Source organism: Penaeus japonicus, unplaced genomic scaffold (genome assembly GCF_977035675.1).
Source record: "Penaeus japonicus unplaced genomic scaffold, GWHDUDI00000001_assembly GWHDUDI00000017, whole genome shotgun sequence".
In the NCBI taxonomy this organism is placed as follows: Eukaryota; Metazoa; Arthropoda; class Malacostraca; order Decapoda; family Penaeidae; genus Penaeus; species Penaeus japonicus.
Window position 1 is genome coordinate 25,622,246 of NW_028234419.1, and position 17,500 is coordinate 25,639,745.

The window sequence follows — 17,500 nt, forward strand, 5'->3', positions numbered from 1 at the left end:
AGCCCCACGTTGGGCGCTCTATTTAGTCCTCCACTTGCACATTTGGGCCATCCACATACCATCCGGAAGCATCTGTTTGGCCCTTGATAAAATCTGGCGACAAGTTTAGAGAAGAGTCAATCCAGGTTACTCTGGGCATTATTACAATGCTTGGGTAATGAAACGAGATTATCAGCTACTCGGATGTAGTTACGAACTTGCGTTTTAACAATCCCTCTCCTGCGTCTGAGCTTGCACAGGGTATCTTGCAATTTCTTGCAGGCTGTCTCGGCCACTCCTCCATCGCCGTAGTCTTGGGCAACAACCCTATACCGATTACCGTTTATACTGATTCGTAAATCTTTGATAGGGATAGTTTTTTCGTTATAAAGGTTTTGCATAGTTAGGATTTTTCTATTTACATGTTTCTTTATGTATGAGTTTGTGTTTTGTTGTCAATGGAATCAAAGGAAAATGATAAATGATAAATGTTAACGCGATCACCCTTTCATGCTACGAGCTGCAAGTACCACATCGCAAAGCAGCTATAGTGGCAGATGGGCACATTGCAGATGCTGCATATTGTTTGGACCACTTTCCTCTTCTAATTCTGAGTGCACATACTGCACCACTGGTATGTTAGAGCCGGAATCCTTGCTGTGTGTTATCGCTCTCTGGAATTAGTGTCTGGTAGAGACTTTGGATGGGCGCCCTGCATGGCTTTCTTCCTTCCTGGCACCATGAAAGAATGGTACCATATGGGTTTGTGATTATCAACAAAACCTATTTTACTAAATAGTATGATGATCATAGTAATTTTAGTATCAATCAAAACCTTTTGGAGAGAAAACACCCACCTGACTGCATCTTCGAATAAATTTTTGTTCAGATTTAAATTTATCAAAATTATTTTTGGGGCAAGACTAAACCTACTCTTAGGTATATATCATTCTCTTGTTTGTTTGCAGGAATTGACATGAGGGCGAAAAAAATGCACATTTTACCTGTGGTTCATAAACTATTTTATCTACTTTATTTACTATTTTATATATTTTATCGCCGTTTATCTACTGTAGTTGCAGCCATATATGTATTACAAAGGAAGACTTCTTTTTGAAATGTTTTTTAGAAAAAATGCAAGTATTAGTTAAGAAGCCAAGCTGGACTGAATATCCGCCTTGCGACTGTGCTTTAGCTAGGTGGGACCTTCCGTGACCAGTTCGCAACATAGTGGCCCTAACCACATAAAGTACAACTCTATTGTTTTCATATTTGCAAATCCGGCTAGCTCAGTCGGTAGAGCACGAGACTCTTAATCTCGGGGTCGTGGGTTCAAGCCCCACGTTGGGCGCTCTATTTAGTCCTCCACTTGCACATTCGGGCCATCCACATACCATCCGGAAGCATCTGTCTGGCCCTTGATTAAACCTAGCAATAAGTTTAGAGAAGAGTCAATCCAGGTTACTCTGGGCATTATTACAATGCTTTGGTCATGGAACGAGATTATCAGCTACTCGTATGTTGTCCCTCCTCTATGTCAGAGCTTGCACAGGGTATTTTGCAATTCCTTGCAGGCTGGCTAGGTCACTCCTCCATCGCCGTAGTCTTGGGCAACAACCCTATACCGATTACCGTTTATACTGATTCGTAAATCTTTGATAGGGATAGGGCGATAGATTTTTTCGCTATAAAGGTATTGCATAGTTAGGGTTTTTCCATTTACATGTTTCTTTATGTATGTTTTTGTGTTTTGTTGTCAATGGAATTAAAGGAAAATGATAAATGATAAATGTTAACGTGATCACCCTTCCATGCTACGAGCTGCAAGTGCCACATCGCAAAGCAGCTATAGTGGCAGATGGGCACATTGCAGGTGCGCTCTCTGGAATTAGTGCTTGGTAGAGACTAGATGGGCACCCTCCATGGCTTTCTATCTCCCTGGTACCATGAAAGAATGGTACCATAAGGGTTTGTGATTATAAACAAAACCTATTTTACTAAATAGTATGATGATCATAGTAATTTTAGTATCAATCAAAACCTTTTAGAGAGAAAACACCCACCTGACTGCATTTTCGAATGAATTTTTGTTCAGATTTAAATTTATGTAAATTATTTTGGGGGCAAGACAACCTACTCTTAGGTATATGTCATTCTCTTGGTTGTTTGTTAGAATTGACATGAGGGCGAAAAAAATGCACATTTTACCTATGGTTCACAAACTATTGATTGCTGTGGTATCGGGTTAGCCGTTAAATCTGTTTTCGAGAGCTGTTTCAAGATTATACTCGACAGTCTATAAATAAATAAGCAACAAAATAACAACAAAAACAATGGCTACTTGCGATGACTTATCAATTATACTTATTTTATGCAATATAAACGGATAGTTTAATTTGAGTACTTTATCTAATCTGGAACTTCATTTGAGCTTCGACTTGGACCTTTTGTTTATATATATAATATATATATATATATATATATATATATATATATATATATATATATATATAATATATATAACATATATGTGTGTGTATGCGCGTATATGTGTTCTTGCAAATCAAGAGCGAGATCATATAGTCCTAGCCTCCTTATTACTTCCAAAGCTTGCTATGCCGCAAAATTCAAAAATGTTGCAACAAGGGTCATTTATCTACTGTAATTGCTGCCATATATGTATCGCAAATGAATATATCTTTTTGAAATGTTTGAGTGCCAAGCTGGACTGTATATCCGCCATACGACTGTGCTTTAGCTAGGTGGGACCCTCCGTGACCAGTTGGCAACATAGTGGGCCTAACCACATAAAGTACAATTCTATTATTTACATATTTGCAAGCCCGGCTAGCTCAGTCGGTAGAGCACGAGACTCTTAATCTCGGGGTCGTGGGTTCAAGGCCCACGTAGGGCGCACTATTTAGTCCTCCACTTGTACATTTGGGCCATCCACATACCATCCGGAAGCATCTGTTTGGCCCTTGATAAAACCTAGCAATAAGTTTAGAGAAGAGTCAATCCAGGTTACTCTGGGCATTATTACAATGCTTGGGTAATGGAACGAGGTTATCAGCTACTCGTATGTAGTTACGAGCTTGCGTTTTAACAATCCCTCCCTTGTGTCTGAGCTTGCACAGGGTATCTTGCACTTCCTTGCAAGCTGTCTCGGCCGCTCCTCCACCGCCATAGGCCTGGCCAATGACCCTATTCCGATTATCATTTATACTGATTCGTAAATCTTTGATAGGGATAGGGCGACAGTTTTATCGTTATAGAGGATTTGCATAATTAGGATTTTTCCATTTATATGTTTCTTTATGTACGTGTTTGTGTTTTGTTGTCAATGGAATCAAAGGAAAATGGTTAATGTTTTAGGAGTTAACGTGATCACCCTTTCATGCTAGTGCTTGGTAGATACTGGATGGGCACCCTCCATGGCTTTCTTCCCTGGTATCATGAAAGAATAGTAGCATATGTGTTTGTGATTTTAAACTATACCCATATTGGTGAATAGTATGGTGATTATATTAATTTTAGTATCAATCAAAACCTTTTGGAGAGAAAACGTAACAAATATATGTGAACCACTGTGTGGCCGCCAAACTTCATAACAGAGAGGTCGGTCGATGGTTTTCATTGACGTTGACTGATTATTCATAATTATCTTTATCGTCAATTGGTAAAGACATTAGCGGGTATTCCTTTAGAGCACAGTGCTTAGTAAAAATAAAACAATTACGATCTCTCTACATGTGAATGCTTCCATATTCACTGAAATATTTTAGAATATGTACATAAATTGTTTAATTCATGGTTAGAAGTAATAGTTTCAGTAAAGAAACCAATAACCAATATCCACAATACGCCTTTAGGTACATATGGAGAAAAAGGTACGTAAGTTTTAGTTCGAGAATTTCACATACCATTTCATATGGCAATCCTCAATAGCTATGTGGCAACTGCCAATAGCTCCTGACATCCCTCACAAAGAAGAGCATCAACTCCAACCATCATCCACCCCTGAGTCAATCGTTTAGAATTTGTAAAGACCTTAGATGCCATAGCTTTGGATAAGGCTAAAGGCTCAGTAAAGTAAATTCAACTCAGCCAAGCCCAATGTTGTGTTTGTTTCGTCTGTCTAGTCATGTAGCATCGCAGAACACCAGGTTTCACTAATAGACTATAAATAGAAAGAAGTATATTTTATTACTTTTAAGAGATTAAATATGGTATGTTACATGTCTTGATTCTCTTTAATATAGTGATGAGGGATCTCATGTTTTCGATAAATCCTGGCATTTCGTCTTACCCTTCGTTTAGATGTTTTTCTTTTACTAATAGTTTTTTTTTTATTGAACGTTAATGGGGTGATTAATCTGGAATCACTCAAATATAATACAGTATCCTAGTATTAGAAAGTGGTATAAAGTGTGATGATGGCCCATTTAGCTTCTTTCCTGTAGAATCAGGGGTGAAACAAGGATGTGTCCTATAACTAATGATTTTCAACAATTACACGAACAAGATAATAGATAGGGTTATCATCCAAAGTTGACGCGCGGGAAAATGTACGTCGCGTCATGACTGTTGTGGGTTTATTTTTATTCTGTTGCAGTTGGACGGTTTCTTTCATACTAAATGAATGCAATATTGCTCAATCGCCCTTTCCTCTCTGCCGCACAGGTGCACACATGTGTTCATTTGTTGTTACATAACAGTAAGAAAGTAACATAAATTTCTTTATTGAATCTTATTACGACACTATTGATACTAAAATCGAATTATTAAGATTAAGTCTTAATCAGTGAAATATCTTAGTAAGATAAACAAAAAATATCTATACGACTAATTGACAACTCACAATACTTCGCCTGATACGTAGATACTTCTCATCACTTTTTGCACACTGTGATTACCTCGGTGTAATAATGCTTGCTAAATTGGATCCCAGTTTCGCAAGGATCAGAGGGCTTGCAGTAGTTCAGAAAAAAACACTACATTTTTCCTTCTAAACAATTCGCTAGAATCTAAAATCAAGAACTACACGTGGAATCACTGCGAGTCACACCCCTCTTAGCAAAGCAGCAAGTAATGCCACTGGATTTCGTCAAAGTGAGTCTGCATTGTAAGCCAGATTAGTATCAGAGAAGGCAGAGTCATATATACAAGTCTCTTATTCTTCGTTGTGGTAATGGGATCAGCAGAATCAGTTCAACCGAAAACCTCTTAAACATTTCAGATTGTTGCACAAGGATAGCATGTTTCGAATGAGAAGGAAGAATATTTAATTGGTTGATGTTACTTGGGCAGCAGTTTGTGACTTGTACGGTCGAGGTTACGCATATATACATAAATATATATATATATATATATATATATATATATATATATATATATATATATATACATATATATGTATGTATATATGTATATCTTATGTATATAAGTGTATGTACAGCACACACAGACACACACACACACACACACAAACAAACAAGCACACAATCCATTGCTTTGATCCTGTATCGATGCGACAATCTGCAGGGAATTTTCAAGTCCGACAGTAGCATAGATAAGAAAGCTCTGCCGGCAAAACAGAAGATAATAATGGTGAGATAGAGGAGAGAGAATTCGTACCCAAATCCAGATTAACATCTGAGATGACAAAGTTATGTAAAAGTTTGAGATTCTTTGATTTAGTAGCAGAAATATGTATCCCAGATTATAAAAGCAACGGTGATTCTCTTGCATCTGGCAAAGCTCGCCAGGAAAACTTTCTTTTCGGAATGAAAATCCATACCTAAAAAAAAAAAAAAATCAAATGATAATTGACTATTCGTTTATGATGATGTGCATAATAGATGATTCGCCAATCAATAAAACTGAACTGAGTAATGTAACTGAGGCAGCAGTGTGGTGATCGAGGAATGATGCGACTCAGCTCATCCGACCGAGGTCACGTGGGTCACGTAGGTCACGGGACCGAGATTCTACCCACGTGGCGTAGGCTGCTGATCCGCCACTGCTTTTTGCTGATTGACATTAATATGATTTTGTAACCTTTAGCACCTTTATTACTTAGCATTATCAATATGTTTATATTATCATTATGATGATCATTATTGTATTATACTGTATGGTTATGTATGCATACATTTGTATATGTGCACACCACACACACACAAGCACATATATATATATTTATATATATACATATATACATATATATACACACACACACTACGTTTTTTTCACTTTCCTTTTCCCCTCACTTTCCCTTCATTTTCACATTCAATATTTATCTTCTCCCTATGTTTTTTTTTTTTTTTTTTTTTTTTTTCATCTCCCCCTCCGTATTTCTTCAATATTTACCTTCTTTATATCTTTCTCATATATTGTTACTTCTTTAATACACATTTGTCATCTTTACCTTACGTGTACAAAAAATCAGCAAGCATGCGATGACTTGACTACGTTTAACTTCGTCCTAGCGAGTCGACTTTAGAGTATTTATCTCAATTGCAACATCTGCTAAAACAAACCAGCCATGTGCATATATCCGAGTGCTCTTTCAATGAATTTTGATGACTTTTACGGTGGCATGAAAAATCTTGTATCTACTGAATTGTTACTTCCAGAGCAATGAACATTAATATTCCTAGTTTGATATAAAGGTAATCAGATAATGGCTCAATATCAGTTTAGAACACTAATAAGAGCGCCCAACGTGGGGCTCGAACCCACGACCCCGAGATTAAGAGTCTCGTGCTCTACCGACTGAGCTAGCCGGGCTTGTAAGAGAAAGCAAATGTACAATTAAAAATCTTCTGGTAAATATTATATTACGCACATAATGTCTGTAAGTCTCCATTTGTCACAGGATATAGCACCATCTGCAGTATATGAGCCACCCATTTCAGCCACTTGAACCTAGGCTGTATTTGATCGTCTTCAACAGGTCTTTGTTGTAACCAATACACACATTTAACATCGTCCGAGAAAGTTGGCTTAAGTATATCTCTCACTTTGCTTTCTATGCATCTACTTCATCTTCTACACCAGCTTATCCAAATAGTCCATCTTTATGTTGTCGAGTACTCTATCTGAAAATTTTGTTAATACCTTTTTGTAATATAAACTGACTCTAATCTAAAGAATTGTTGATTTCATCTCGACAGAATTATCCCCATGTTTCACCAAAGGCCAAACATTGTGTATGGTAATTGCTTGCTCAAGTACATGTCAGGAAGACATGTACTAGAACGCCCACCGTGGATTTTCAAACCTGTGGCCCCGCTTGCAAGTCTCATGATCTACCAACTGACCAAACCGATCTTGTTTTGCAAAATTTTATGCATTCAAACTATTCACCCTGCCAGACCTATTGATGTTCACAAATATTTCGCAGAATTATATAAGCATTATTTGTTATAATAACGAGAATTGTCATTGCTGTTGCACATTATATTATCCTTATTTGACCAGTATGATATACATTATCAGTATTACCATGATAGTGATTAGTAATAAAAATAGAGGTTTGATTGGAAGATAATAAGAGAGAAAACAAGAATATTCAATATACGTTCATTAAATTCACTGGAGAGAAAGAAAGAGAAAGTGGAAAAAAAACAGATGACAAGACAACGAAATAAATATTTCAGGTAAGGTCCAACATGACATGAGTGGGAAGCATTTTAGATTTAACAAATATGATTTTAGTTTGTAGTCGTCGATGCTTAACTTCTAGTATAAATAACTATGGTCTGTTTGATATTAATTTTGTTGATGCATCTAAATATTCTGAAAATTCAAAAGTGTATACCGTTTTTGTAAAGTATATATATATATATATATATATATATATATATATATATATATATATATATATATATATATATTGCAGATAAACCCACTATTCACAAATCGTATTTATTAGGATATGAGACTACAGTTTCGATTTCATTGGATTTCATCTTCAGGTCAGACCTGAAGATGAAATCCAGGTGGATTTCGAAAGTGTAGTCTAATCTCTAATAAATGTTTTGTGTATAGTGGGTTTATCTTCCATTTTATCAACATGGAAGAGTGTTTTGCAAGTCACACACACATACACACACGCACACGCACACGCACACACACACGCACACGCACACGCACACGCACACGCACACGCACACGCACACGCACACGCACACGCACACTCACACTCACACTCACACACGCACACACACACACACACACACACACACACACACTCACACTCACACTCACACTCACACTCACACTCACACTCACACTCACACTCACACTCACACGCACACGCACACGCACACGCACACGCACACGCACACTCACACTCACACTCACACTCACACTCACACTCACACTCACACTCACACTCACACTCACACTCACACTCACACTCACACTCACACTCACACTCACACTCACACGCACACGCACACGCACACGCACACGCACACGCACACGCACACACACATATATATATATATATATATATATATATATATATATATATATATATATATATTCATATATGTGTGGAAATACAAATATACACGTACACACACACATACACGCACGCACATATAAGTCTGTGTGTGTGTTTAGCCAGATCGGTCTATCACATTGAGGTGAAAGTGAATGATACGACCATGTGTTTCGCTTTATTTTATTGACGTGGTATAATCGATGGATCATTTCGCATAAATGTCAATTTCTATCGGTCAATCTAACAGGACCATTCATAAAACATTCAGGGACGCGGCAGCTTGTTCATACATCGTTACCACAAGTATCATAGCATACAGTAAAAGCAAGGGAAGATAGAGTGATTCAGTCTACATTAAACGTTACTTTATTCATTACCGATTTTGTTGTTAAACTGAAATAATCATACATTTGAGTAAGCTTATGTTTCGAGGACCGTTGTCTACCCTGTCTCCTCTCTCGGTCAATTTTGCCCATTGCACCATGCATGTCATGTCCAGCAGACACATATATGGATGTTTGGGTCTACATACTACTACTATTGCTACTACCACTACTACATACTGATATGTATAGATTCATGGTTTATCCCGTTCCCTATTTCTTGCCCTGCCTGTCTATTGCTGTCTGTACTCTATATTTCTTTCCGTTCTCTATATCATTCTCCTTTTCTTCCTCGTTTTCACCTTCTCTCTTTCTACCCCCATACGTATTTCTTCCAGGCTCCCTTATTTTGCTCTCCATGTTTCCTTTTTCATCTTCGCAACTGTTACCTGTAAATAGAAGGAAATGGGAAAGATAGAAAGAAAAAAAAAAACATAAATAGGAGGGGTATTTGACTTCGTCCGAACATAAATTATTGATTCCATCGCTATAAGCTTTTCGTTACGTTTAACAAGAGCCTTACAGATACTTACTGTATATTTGGGTGGCCCAAATGTATAGGCAAAGGACAAAAGAGGAAGGATCTTTTTGACCTTATCAGAGTTATTTGACTTGGGACTTGGGACTTGGGACTTGACTTTTTACCCGTCTTTATCTAGGGAATAACAGGTGCTTGCGGATGGTGAATGGCTGGCCCAAATTTATATCTGGAGGACTATATAGAGCGCCCAACGTGGGGCTCGAACCCACGACCCCGAGATTATGAGTCTCGTGCTCTACCGACTGAGCTAACCGGCCTTATATTTTTAATAATTGTAATTGAAATCACTTTCATAGTCAAACACATATCGATGGAGAAAAAGGGGTGGACTTACCAGTCGTGGCCAAGAAGGCATAAACCAAACACATTACTTTTCTCATATATTTCAGAGAATTATGCATTTATATAGGCTATGACAATGATAAGAAGAGTTAATTGTTAGTATGATCCTTGTAATCAATATCATTATAATCATTACTATCATTATTTTAGATATGGGAATGATAGCAGTGGGAGAGATATTTCCATTATTTTCATTATCGATATGTCACAATAAACGTGAAATATTAAAGAAACTGGAAGGGAGGCTGGCAGTAAAAAGTGTTAGTTTCTTATATGATTAATGTATTGGTGTATATGCATGTATGTGTATATATATATATATATATACATAAATATATATATATACATAAACATAAACTTTTATATATATATATATATATATATATATATATATATATATATATATATATATATATAAACATAAACATACACACACAAACACACACAAATATATATATATATATATATATATATATATATATATATATATATATAAATATATTTGTGTGTGTGTGTGTGTGTGTGTTTATGTATATATATTTATGTATATATATACATATATACTTACATATATATACGTACATATATATGTGTGTGTGTGCTGTATAGTTGTTGTATATATGTACATCGGCACATATATTCCTCTTTTCATGTACTTTGTTCCGTGTACAGCATTTCAGAGAGCATAGTGACAAATGACAAACAGATGTTAAAGAATGGTGAGCGTTTGTTCCCAAGATACATATGGAGGTTTCAGCATTTCGTGCCATACCGACTGAATTTGCAGTCCAAAGCATTTGATCAAGTTGGGTCTTTCAAACTCCCAATCTATTTGAAAGAATTATAGATTCACTAGCTACGATAATGATTACATAATAGATTATATGTTATCATGATAATAGATTTTTAAACGTAAGAAAATAAAATCAGAGAGGGATAAAGGTAAGAGATGCATGATAAAAAGTGTTAATTATATAAAAGGTTTTTAATAGGGATGATGGCAATGATAATAACATCAACAAATGATTTGATTGACCTTTGCGAAAGCGATACTTTTGTTAACATCGCAACGTTTAACATTCTTAATTACTTTGATTTATATAATAAAGGCAAATTATTTCCCTTCGTCGAACTAAAGAATAAGCGTTTGTCACAAGTTGCATCATCGGATCTTCGCTCGATGTACTTTCTTTGTTTTACAGTTTAACACATACGACAAGACCTATAGCTACACTAACACCTTGACTAATATATTGAACTTTAGGTCATTTACACGTAAAAAATGAAAAGCCTAATCATTTCTGATATGTAGGAATTTACATGCCTTGCTTTTGCACGGTCCAGCAACAGTGTCCTGTTCATCTTACATTCGAAACTTGACATCCTAATCTGATATTATGTTCAATAGCTTCTTGTTCAATTGAGTCTACAACAATAACAAATATTTCTTATTTTTATATCTAATTTTGCTATCTCAAAGTCAGTCTTTTAGTTCGGACTTTTTTGACGAATTACAGGAACATTTATCTACCGTTTTGCAGTTCTCTATTGCAAAATCTATGATTTGACTATTTAAATTTTACAGTAGTTGGCAACGATTGGTCTAACATGTTACTATTGATTTCAAATTTTATCGAGAACTGTTGAGCGATCTTGCAAGACGGAGAAGCAATATAGCTGGCTTGTCACACCGACGTGTGTACCAAGGAAATTAAACATACATGAACAGAGCGCACGGACCAGAAAAGAAAATTCGAGCTCTATCGGCTAAGCTCTTGTCTAGCATATGGTTGAATAAAAATAACTTTCTTTACCAAAGTGACTTTATGTATCAGAGTGAATGTTCGTGTTTGTTGTCTGCGTGTGCAGATGTGGCTGCATGAATGCATATGTACATACATGTGTGTGCGTATAGATTTTGGCGCACATAGATTGTCATATACGTATATATGCGTGCACATGGGTACGGGTGTGTTTGTATGAATATACGAATATATGCTATACCTATCTATCTACGCACACGCACACACATATATATGTATAAAAACACATATACGTATACACACATCGCGTTTGTGTATGCGTATCATATTGTATACAAGTTATAGATTTTGTTTTAGAACTTTCTTTTCCTTTTCACTTTTATTCACTATCTCTCTCCCTTCCCCTATTCGTCTCTTTCATTATGTAAATAATGTTCTAGAAAACCAGCCACAACGCGTAGCGCGCTAGGGACTATGTACGAGGATAATGAGGTGCTTGTGGGGGGTGCATGGCAGGCCCAAAAGTAGATCTGGAGGACTAAATAGAGCGCCCAACGTGGGGCTCGAACCCACGACCCCGAGATTAAGAGTCTCGTGCTCTACCGACTGAGCTAGCCGGGCTTATATAATTACTAAGATATAAAAAAATTGTAATGGATATGGTTACCTCCACTATGTTATGCACAGGTCACGGAGTGTCCCACCTTGCTTAAGTACAACAGTCGCATGGTGGATATTCAGTCCATCTTGGCTACTTAACTACTTTTCGCAATGTTTGTAAAAAAAACGCAAGAAGTATTCATTTGTAATGCATATATGGCTGCAACTACAAGTAGATAAACGGCCCTTGTTGCAACCGTTTTGAATTTTGCTGCATTACAAGCTTTGGAAGTAATAAGGAGGGTAGGTCTATATGATCTCGCTCTTGACTTGCAAGACGAACACACATGCGTGCATGCACACATACACAAAAGGTCCAAGTCGAAGCTCAAATGCGGTTCCAGATAAGAAATAGTACTCAAATTATCCTATTCGTTCATATTACATAAAATTAGTATAATTGATAACTCATGCGCAAGTAGCCATTGTTTTTGTCGTTGTTTTGTTGCTTATTTATCTATAGACTGTCGAGTCTCATCTTGATACAGCTCTCGAAAACAGATTTAACGGCTAACTCGATACCACAGCAATCAATAGTTTATGAACTACAGTTAAAATGTGTATTTTTTCGCCCTCATGTCAATTCCTAAAAACAACCAAGAGAATGATATATACCAAAGAATAGGTTTAGTCTTGCCCTCCAAAATAGTTTTGATAAGACATTTAAATCTGAACAAAAATTCATTCGAAGATGCAGTCAGGTGGGTGTTTCTTGCTGTAAAGGCACTATGTAAGAGCATCTTGTTGAATTGATTCTGCAATAAAGATTTTTTTATTTACATCTTTCATTCCGCCATCTCAGAGTCAGTCTTTGAGTATGGACTTTTTTGACGAATCACAGGAACATTTATCTCCCGTTTTCATTTTTTTTTTTTTTTCAAGATCTAGTTTGGCTAGTTAATCTAAATTATGCAGGGGCTGACAACGCTTGGTCTAACAAGCGTTGGCCTATATGATCTATATGACTAGGTCCCCGACCTAAAAATAACGGGGCCCCTGAATGACGTAGAGCCTTGTTCTTGGGCTTATTTGAAAGCTTCCATAGAGTTGTGTGTTTTAGGCTACGTTTTAGTTTTGCATATACATTCAGATTATGCAGATTATTCACATTTTTTATTCTTCCATCTCATAATCAGTGTCTGAATATAGACCTTCTTTTTACGAATCACGGGATCATTCATTTACCGTTTTGCAGTTCTTTACTGCAAAATCAAAAATTTGGCTAATTAGCTTAAATTTTACAGTTGTTGGCAACATATGAGCGATCGTGCAAAACGGAGATGCAATGTAGCTGGCTTGTCTCACCAACGTGTGTGCTACAGTAAAAGCAAAGGAAACATAAATGGACAGACGCACGGGCCTGAAAAATCGAGCTCTATCGACTGAGCTCTTGTGTAGCAAATGCTGCAATAAAAATAACTCCACAATATTCTTAACCCATGCTTTATGTTTCTTTATGTTTCAGTGTGAACACTTATGTTTGTTGTCTGCGTGTACATGTGTGTGTGTATGAGATATATGAATATATGTTATATCTTTCTATATATATATATATTATATATATATGTATATATATATATTATATATATATATATATATATATATATATATATATATATATATATATATATATATATATGTGTATGTGTATCATACTGTATATTAGAGTAAGTTCATATAGGCATACCAGCTCATATCTATGTGTATCTAATAATACAATATATAATTATGATTTCTGTTTTAGAGCTTTTCCTTTTCACTTTTATTCATTATCTCTCTCTCTTCCCCTGTTCTTATCCTTCATTGTGTAGATCACGTTCTAGAAAGCCAGCCACGACGCGTGGCCCGGTAGGGACTACGGACGAGGACAAAGAGGTGCTTGTGGAAATGCATGGCAGGCCCAAATGTAGATCTGGAGGACTAAATAGAGCGCCCAACGTGGGGCTCGAACCCACGACCCCGAGATTAAGAGTCTCGTGCTCTACCGACTGAGCTAGCCGGGCTTACTTATATGCAAAATATACAGACAAAAGCATTGTAGTAGATGTGGTTATCCCCTATATTGCGACAGGTTACACGGAGAGTTGCACCTTGCTGAGGCACAGTCGCATGGATATTCAGTCAACTAATATTTGCGCTTTTTGAGAATTATTGTCTGCAATTATAAATGTACAAACAGCACTTGTTGTAACTGTTTTGAATTCTGCATAGCAAGCTTTGAAAGTAATAAGGAGACTATGCCTATATGCTCTCGCTCTTGGTTTACAAGATCAACACACACACACGCACACACACACATATACTCACACACATACATATATATCTATATATACATATACAGTATATGAACAAAGATCCAAGTCGAACCTCAAATGATATGTAAGAAATAGTATCCATTCATATTTAGAATTAATGTTTTTTTTTTTTTTTCTTCTTTTTTGCTTATTTAACTGTAGACTGGTGATTATACTCTTGATACAGCTCTCGAAAGTCAAATTCAATGGCCAACTCGATACCACCTTACAGGGATTAGCACAAATAACTGGTCGAAAAAACGCTCGTGTGACCGTGACTTTACAGCGATCAAAAGTTTATGAGCCATAGTAATTTTTTTTTATGTCTGTTTCAATAATTCAACCATATCAGGGGCTGCAAGATTCTAACTAAAAATACAGGGATATATTCATTCCATTTCGTCAGGTGGATATTGCTTATTAAATTGATGCTGAAACAAATATTCTTTTTATTCATATCTTTGATTCGGCCATCTCAGAGTCCAGAGTCTTTGATTACGGACTTTATTCTTACGAATTGCAGGAATATATATCTACCGTTTTGCAGTTCTTTATTGCAAGATCTTTGATTTGGTTATTTGAATCTTGCAGTGGTTGGCAACGCTTGGTCTAATAAGCGGAGATGCAATGTAGCTGTTTTGTCTCACTAACGTGTGTGCTTTAGTAAAAGCTAAGGAAACATAAATGGACAGATGCACGGACCTGAAAAATCGAGCTCTATCGACTGGGCTCGTGTCTAACAAATGCTGCAATAAAACTAACCACAATATTCTTAACCAAAGCTACTATATGTATCCAAGTGAATAATCATGTTTATTGTCTGTGTGTGCTTATGTGGTACATGTGCAGCTGCATGAATGCATAGGTACATAGATATGTGCGCGTATAGAGATGTATGAGCGTACATAGATGGGCATATACGTTTATGTAAGTGTACGAATGTATGGGGTATGTGTGTGTATATATATGTATATATGAATATATACTGTATCTATCTATATATATCCACACACGCACATATACATACACACGCATACAAACACACACACATAAACACACACACGCATATATATATATATATATATATATATATATATATATATATATATATATATACATAAGTATAAATATATATATATAAATATATATATATATATATATATATATATATATATATATATATCGCGTCTGTACTGTATATATGAGTAAGTTCATATAAGCATACCAACTCGTATCTATGTGTATCTAATTATACAATATATGATTATAGTCCTATATTGCAGAGGTTTCTTTTTCCTTTTCACTTTTATTCACTATCTCTCTCTTTCCCTGTCCCCTTCCTTCATTATGTAAAACTTGTTCTAGAAAACCAACCATGACATGTTCATATCGTGTGCGTGGTGCACGAGGGACTACGGACGAGGATAATGAGGTGCTTGTGTGGGGTACGTGGCAGGCCCAAATGTGGAGGACTAAATAGAGCGTGTGTGTGTGTGTGTGTGCATGAACGTATGTGCGTTCGTCTTGCAAATCAAGAGCGAGATCATATAGACCTACCCTCCTTATTACTTCCAAAGCTTGTAATGCAGCAAAATTCAAAACGGTTGCAACAAGGGCCGTTTATCTACTTGTAGTTGCAGCCATATATGCATAATAAATGAATACATCTTTTCGCAATGTTTGTCAAAAAAACGCAAGTAGTTGAGTAGCCAAGCTGGACTGAATATCCACCATGCGACTGATGTACTTAAGCAAGGTGGGACACCGTGACCTGTCCATAACATAGTGGAGGTAACCACATCCATTGCAATTTTTTTTTTTTCTATATATGTATATAAGCCCGGCTAGCTCAGTCGGTAGAGCACGAGACTCTTAATCTCGGGGTCGTGGGTTCGAGCCCCACGTTGGGCGCTCTATTTAGTCCAAATCTACATTTGGGCCTGCCATGCACCCCAGCATGCACCTCATTATCCTCTTACATAGTCCCTACTGCGGTACGCGTCGTGGCTCGTTTTCTAGAACATGATTTACATAATGAAAGAGAGGAACAGGGGAAGGATGAGAGATAGTGAATAAAAGTGAAAAGGAAAAGGAAGTTCTAAAACAGAATCTATAACTTATATACAGTATGATACGCATACACAGACCTGATGTGTGTATACGTATATGTGTGATTATATATATGTATATATATGTGTGAGTGTATGTGTATGTGTGTGTATGCATATAGATAAATTGGTATAGCATATATTCGTATATTCATACAAACTCACCCGTACCCATGTACACGCATATATACGCATATGACAATCTATGTGCACCTATTTCTATACGCACATACATGTATGTATATATGCATTCATGCGGCTACATCTGCTCATGCAGATAACAAACATGAACTTTCTCTCTGATACATAAAGTAGGTCAAGAAAGTTATTTTTTATTCAACTACATGTTAGACAAGAGCTTAGCCGATAGAACTCGGATTTTCTTCTCTGATCCGTGCGCTCTGTTCATGTATGTTTAATTTCCTTGGTATACACGTTGGTGTGACAAGCCATCTATATTGCATCTCTGTCTTGCAAGATCGCTCAACAGTTCTCGATAAAATTTGAAATCAATAATAACATGTTAGACCAAGTGTTACCAACCACTGTAACATTTAAGTAGTCAAATCATAGATCTTGCAATAGAGAACTACAAAACATTAGATTAGATAAATGTTCCTGTAATTCGTCAAAATATGCCCGAACTCAAAGACTGACTCTGAGATGGCAAAAATTAAAAATTAAAATAAATAATATTTGTTATTGTTGCAGACTCAATTAAACAAGAAGCTCTTACATAGTATCAGATTAGGGTTCGAATGTATGATGAATGAACAGGACACTGTTGCTGAGGCGTACAAAAGCAAGGCATGTAAATTCCTACATTTCAGAAATTATTAGGCTTTTCATTTTTTTACGTGTAAATGACCTAAACTTCAATACATTAGGCAAGGCGTTAGTGTAGCTATAGGTTTT

At 36.4% G+C, this 17,500-nt stretch overlaps 6 non-coding genes across 6 annotated transcripts in view; 2 read left to right on the top strand and 4 right to left on the bottom strand.

Annotated features, from left to right (window-relative positions):
* Positions 1–16, top strand: part of TRNAK-CUU (transfer RNA lysine (anticodon CUU)) — a 73-nt gene extending 57 nt beyond the window's left edge. The window contains exon 1 of the tRNA in view: positions 1–16. This exon is cut by the window's left edge and continues 57 nt beyond it. This is a non-coding gene — a tRNA (tRNA-Lys).
* A 6,682-nt stretch (positions 17–6,698) lies between these two features.
* On the bottom strand, positions 6,699–6,771 carry TRNAK-CUU (transfer RNA lysine (anticodon CUU)). The gene has a single exon. It is a non-coding gene; the product is annotated as a tRNA-Lys (tRNA).
* Positions 6,772–9,602: 2,831 nt separating this feature from the next.
* Positions 9,603–9,675, bottom strand: TRNAM-CAU (transfer RNA lysine (anticodon CUU)). Its single transcript has one exon. It is a non-coding gene; the product is annotated as a tRNA-Met (tRNA).
* Positions 9,676–12,071: 2,396 nt separating this feature from the next.
* Positions 12,072–12,144, bottom strand: TRNAK-CUU (transfer RNA lysine (anticodon CUU)). The gene has a single exon. It is a non-coding gene; the product is annotated as a tRNA-Lys (tRNA).
* Positions 12,145–14,113: 1,969 nt separating this feature from the next.
* Positions 14,114–14,186, bottom strand: TRNAK-CUU (transfer RNA lysine (anticodon CUU)). Its single transcript has one exon. It is a non-coding gene; the product is annotated as a tRNA-Lys (tRNA).
* Positions 14,187–16,315: 2,129 nt separating this feature from the next.
* On the top strand, positions 16,316–16,388 carry TRNAK-CUU (transfer RNA lysine (anticodon CUU)). Its single transcript has one exon. It is a non-coding gene; the product is annotated as a tRNA-Lys (tRNA).
* Positions 16,389–17,500: the final 1,112 nt, after the last annotated feature.